This window comes from Calliphora vicina, chromosome 2, assembly GCF_958450345.1.
Source record: "Calliphora vicina chromosome 2, idCalVici1.1, whole genome shotgun sequence".
NCBI classification, from domain to species: Eukaryota; Metazoa; Arthropoda; class Insecta; order Diptera; family Calliphoridae; genus Calliphora; species Calliphora vicina.
In genome coordinates, this window is record NC_088781.1 from 97,030,314 (window position 1) to 97,036,802 (window position 6,489).

Sequence of the window (6,489 nt, forward strand, 5' to 3'; positions counted from 1 at the left end):
TATTAAAAGAAACAAAAACGTTAATTTAAATTAATAAAGAAATGTAAACAAACTTTGACAGCTAGAAGTGAAAAAACAAATCGAGCAAAAAATAGTCAGCTGGCTTTTCGACTTCACCTTATTAGATACACCTTGGTTTTAATCTTCTGATAAAAGAACTACTTGTTGGAATTTCATTTTCATCTTATGTTATAAAATTAAATTAATTCTGAATATTTAACTAAAGGTAGGGTCAGACTACGCAAATTATTTGACACAAGATGTTTCATGTGTTTGATCAAAACTACATCAAATAATTCATGGGTTGATTTTGTGTTCACACTGTACACATTTATTTGCCATATGTGTTTAATCAAACTACACCGAAATACTATCAAACACACAAAGGGGAAAATATATTTGACTTGTGGTCACATTTATGGTAATATTTGTTCTAAATAATTATTAAATAAAGCTGCAAAACAACTTTAATTTCTTTCATCAATAAAAAAGACATTTCTAGAAAGTAAAATATTACAAGATTTTGCTTTACATTTGAAAGAATTATGAAATTTCAGTACTTTTATTTAAGCGTCAAATATTTTATGTTTCTAGTTTGAACACAAAATATTTTTGCACTGCAAACAAGAAAACAGCTGAATTTGGTCAAACAAATTTATTTGCCAATATGAAAACATTCTTGTAATGTGACCAATGTGTGACCACTAAACAGCAAATATTTTCCTGCATTTTGGGTATTTTTTTATTTGATCTTGCAATTCATTTGCAAGATCAAACAGCGTCAAATAACAGCTGTTGCATCATGTGTTATCGCAAAAGTAGTGTTGCTATATCTTAAATTAAAAATCGCTAAATAATGAAAACAAATCGCGAAAAGAACACAACTTGAACAATTTAATAATATAATTATTAAATGTTTATTTATTAAATTATATCACTATCACAATTCATAATTGAAATTGAATGGAAATGTAATCATGTTTTATACTTGAAAAATATTTGAAATATTAAATATTTTTCAAACAAAAAACATATGGCTTGAATTTATGTTTCCTTTTTACTGGAGAATGCTATTGAAATAAAATGTAATACAACTGTAATTCAATTGCTTGACTATAACTCAAGGCTTGAATTACACTTGCTATCAACTTGAATTCCAGTAAAAATGCTTATTGGTCTTTTAATACATATTATTAATCGAACACGACTTTTTCCAAAACTTTTTTCATTCAGAATAAGAACATGTTCCCAAATATTGTTAAATTTTATGGAAATGTTTATATTTTTTACATAAATTTTTAATTAATTCCAATTCAATCGCATTATCTAAAAATTTATAATAAAAATTTTTGTATGATACTAAAATCAGAAAAGTGAAAAATGCTATTAGACATATTCTTCTTCTGCAGTAAAAAAAAAATTAAACAGATCATACTGTTTAAGAATTATTTTTTAATTACAATCAATTCATACTATTTATGATGTATAAAAAATTTTCTTTGATTTTAAATTCAATCTGTATAAAATTTCAGTTAATATTCCATATGTACATATGAGCAATTTTAAATTTTGAAAATAGACAAACTCCATGTATAAATAAAAAATAATCAAACATCAGACTATGTTAAACGTATAAAAATATAAATCGCATAAAATTGCAAAAATCGCAACATAGACTTCATGTGTTCAATTAGTTTTTCTCCCACTATGTCATCCTAGGCTGAATGACTTTTATGTGAAGAAGAAGACTTCATTTATTGATGCCAAGGCGAATCTATAGAAGGTGACGACAGAAGAACAGCTGATTATTTTTTTTATTCAGTTGTTTAGACAAGTGAACTGTCAATTCACTTGTGTTTGTTGTGGCGAAAAATACAACAAACCCAAAAGCAAAAACAACCACAGGCAACTTTGACAGTTCACTTATCTTTTTACAAAAACAAAGTACCTGTTGTTTTTGTATATGTTGTATTTGTTGTAGTTCTGTCGTCACCTTCTATAAATTCGCCTTGATTGATGCAATTATTTAGTGAAAATAATTTAAATAACAAATATTCAAGAAATATTGAATATGTATTTATGTTTAAAAATAAAATAGTGAATTTGTGTCTTTAATTTAGTACGAAAAATATTTAAATAATCTCCTCTTATTTTTCCGCCATGCTGAGCAAATAATTTTCTGTTTTTTTCTATTTGATCAAACAATTATTTTATGAAAGTGTTTGATATAGTGTGACCACACGGCAAATATATTTACTGATTCTTTTTCGCAGCAGTTTGGTCAAACAAAAAGTGAAAAATTAAATTCAATATATGATAACAAAATTCAATAAATCTCTAATAAAATGATTACTTTACAATTCGAAATAAGTGCTTTAACCTTAAAAATATTTGCAAGATCAAATTATATATTTTTTAGGTATTTATGTAGCTAGTGGTCACACTTTGTTCACATTAAGAAAATATTTTGTTTGCCGACAAATAATTTTGTTTGACTAAAATCATCTGTTTTGTTGTTTGCTCTAAATTTTATTTGTGGTCAGATTCAGGCAATGAAATATTTGACGATAAACGTCAAATATTAGCTGTGTGTGACCGTACCTTAAGAGTGATAAAAGTTAGCTACTTACTTTCATCTGCAAACAAAGTTGTGACTGAATTATGTGTATTTAACGACTTGACATTATTATATGTCGTAACTTCAGCTTGAACATAAGTTATAAAAAGAAATTAATTATATATTTAAACTCATACCCCGATTTCTTACATGCATCCGAACATAGAGATTGTTTTTCATGACTTTTTGATAAAATAACATCGTCTTTGCTACCAAGTTCAATTGGAAATTCATTAAGATCTGTGTTAAAAATAAATTAAAACAAATTACTTTAAAAAACCAAAGATCTTCTTACTTGAGACCGTTAAAGAGGGTGGGATTTTTGATGCAGTTTCAAAATCATCTTCATAAATTAATTCGTTATTTATATTGTTATTTTGACCTTAAGTTCGATTTAAACACAAACAATTACTTGGGGCACAATTATATATAAAATGGATTTGGTTTATAAAACACATTTTTCTTACCAGATAAATTATTTGCATACATAAAAATATCTGCTAGTCCCTTAACTGGTATCTGAGAAGGTACAGCGCTAGGCATTAAACGAGCTCGTTTTGATTGTTGATGCAATTCAATAAAATCTGAGTTTTTAAAATGATGCATACAAATTTTGGAGTGTTTCTTCAGATTTACTCCACATGCGTCACTCCAAACTTTTATTTTATCTACTGGACATTTTACAAATTTAACATATTTTTGTTCAAATGAACATTTACAAACAACACATTTTATGAAAATTTTTGTAATTAAATATGAAAATGAAAATTGTTTAATATTGTGTAAATTTAAAATATGTATATTATTTTATTTTTGACTTTTGTTTTAATCATGATAAAAATATAGAAGGTAGTTTCAATAAATTTTTTTTTTTCAAATAAGGTTTTTTGAAGTTTCCTTATTTTGTGAGCATTATAAAAAGCGTTGCCACATTCCTAAAAATGATTTTTATTTTAGAGAAATTTTTTACAAAAAATGTGTAATTTATAATTTAGTATTTAAATAAAAATGTATTAAGTATGTTGTGTTGGAAGTTAATGTATTAACTGAAATATTGCTTTTAAGGAAATGGTCGGAGCACAATATTGGCTCTTTCGCAAATCTTCTTCGCAAGTTTTACATACATCCAGCCACCGTTGTCGTTTGTTAGGTAATGTAGGGACTTTAAAAAAATTTACATTTGAATTTTTGCAAAAATATTTGGTATTTTCGCAGTTGGGGAAATGCAACTCATGTTTGTTAAATCTTAAAATAATGTTTACAAATTAGTTTTGAAATATTTGAAAATGAAAATCTTACCTTTGATCCCAATTTGATAGTAAATATTTTTTATATTTTTTATAATATTTTTCAAATTAATGAAAATAATGTATTAATTTTTTCACAAACTTTAAAGAATATATGGGAAAATTTTTAATTAATATGGTATTACTATTTTAACGAAAACGTCAAAATCCTTAAGCATGTCAGACGTAGAATTTTAAAAAATAAAGAGAGAATGAAACTACCTTCTATTTTTCTACTATAGTTTTAATTGTTTTTTATTTTCTTTCTTTCTGTATGTAAATGACATTTTAGGGAAATTATAATTGAGAGCGTACTTTCTAATAATTGTACCTTGCTTGTTCTGCCATGGACTTAGTCATTATTTTTAAACAGTTTTTTTTCCATTTGACACATAAATGCGTTGTTAGTCCAATAAAGGAAAACTGGAGAGAATCGGGAAATATTTGGATACGCTGTTATCAAAAAACTGGAGTAGGGTGGGTAAAAATGTTGAAAATTTAATTTTCAAATGCGAATATCTCCTAAGCTATATTATATAATTGATAGCTACGACGAGGTTTTTTGTAGTGCTCGAAGAGAAGATTCTACATGTATACTGTTTTTGAAATCGGAACTCAAACCAAGAAATAATATCGTTTTAAAAATGTAACATACCCGAGGTGTCCTACTTTGAGGGCCCTTGGTCGCGCCCCTGGTGGGTACATGAGGTCTACGTTCAAAACTTAAACTCGACAACACTTCTTCTTTGCGCACGTTTCATTCAAACCGATCTAACCATTTAGAAGTTACAGATTTATTTCCCTCTTTTTTTTGTATGTCGCTTACGATTAAATTAGTTTACTGTAAAATATAATCATTGACTGACGATAAAATCTTACCCCTATATTTTTGATGTTATTAACAATTTTGATATTCTGAGAACGCTAAAACATCAGTCGGTCCATAAAATTTAAATTTCTGCAATAAAACAAAAATTTTAAAAAATGTCGCTTACGATAATTTGGCGCTAAGGGCTCGATATTATAACTGCTTTACCACAAGAAGTTATAATAAAAGTGTTGGACATAATTGAAAATCCAACTACAAATGATCGGTATCTTAACCTTAAAAAAGTTTTAATTGAACGTCACTCCCTAAGTCAAACTTCTAAATTAGACAAAATACTCTCTGATAGTGATATGGGAGATAGAAAGCTATCGGAATATTATAGATCGTTAGCCCTTCTTGCTGGTTCTAATTTTAGCCCAGATGTTTTAACAAAACTTTGGCTACGTAAACTTCCAAAGACTCTAAACGTTGCTTTAACTGGATCTAATATTAATGATCATAACGAATTAATTCAATTATCTGATAGATTGTGGGAAGTTATTTACAACGGAGAAATATGTAGTGTCAGACAACCTTCTAGAACTTCTAATATTGAACAAATCGTACAAAATTTAACTGCTTCTTTATGTGAGAATATAAGTAAATTGACACTAGAAGTTAGTTCTCTTAAAAGGGAAATAGAAACCCGGACTTCACGCCCTTTTTATAGAAGATATAGCAGAAGTTATTCACGCTCTCGTGGTCGTTCACCAAATAGGAACTGGTTATGTCGTTTTCACTACAAGTTTGGTAATCAAGCTAGAAAGTGCGAACAACCATGTTCATTTTCTAACGAAAGTTCTACAAACTAAAATCATCCACTGTTGCAGAGACGAACAGTGGAAATTTTGATTATTCTTCCAGTCGCCTTTTTATTTTTGATAAAAATAATAAATTAAAATTTTTCATTGATAGTGGGGCAGAAATTTCTTTTTTACCATCCTCAAAATTCAGAAAAGATAATAAGAGATCTGATATAATTTTAAGCGCAGCCAATAGCTCAAATATTGCAAAATTTGAAAAGAAATTACTTAATGTAGATTTAGGTCTTCGCCGCGAATTTCCTTTTATTTTTCTGATTACAGATATTTCTAAACCTATTGTTGGTGCTGATTTTCTTTGTAAATATGGTCTTTTTATAGACATTAAACATAAACGTCTAATAGATCCACTTACTAATTTATCAGTTAGTACATTTTCATGTTGCTGTAATGTGACTCTTCCAAAGTTATTATCTGAATTTCCTTTTATTTTTCTGATTGCAGATATTTCTAAACCTATTATTGGTGCTGATTTTCTTTGTAAATATGGTCTTTTGATAGACATTAAACATAAACGTTTACTAATTTATCAGTACATTTTCATGTTGCTGTAATGTGACTCTTCCAAAGTTATTTTCTGTATATAACCAATACACACAACTTCTTAAGAAATATCCTTCACTAATAGCAGAACCTGATTATACGAAACCAATCAAACATTCTACCATTCATAGATTGGTAACAAACGGTCCTTTACCTTTTACCAAATGCAGACGTTTGGATCCTCTTAAATACAAGGCAGCAAAAACAGAATTCGAGTATCTTGTAAAAGCAGGAATATGTTGACCATCGAACTCTAGTGTAGCATCAGCATTGCATTTAGTCCCCAAAAAGGATCCAAACGACTGGCGTCCATGCGGTGATTTTAGACGTTTGAACGTTGTGACTGTTCCTGAT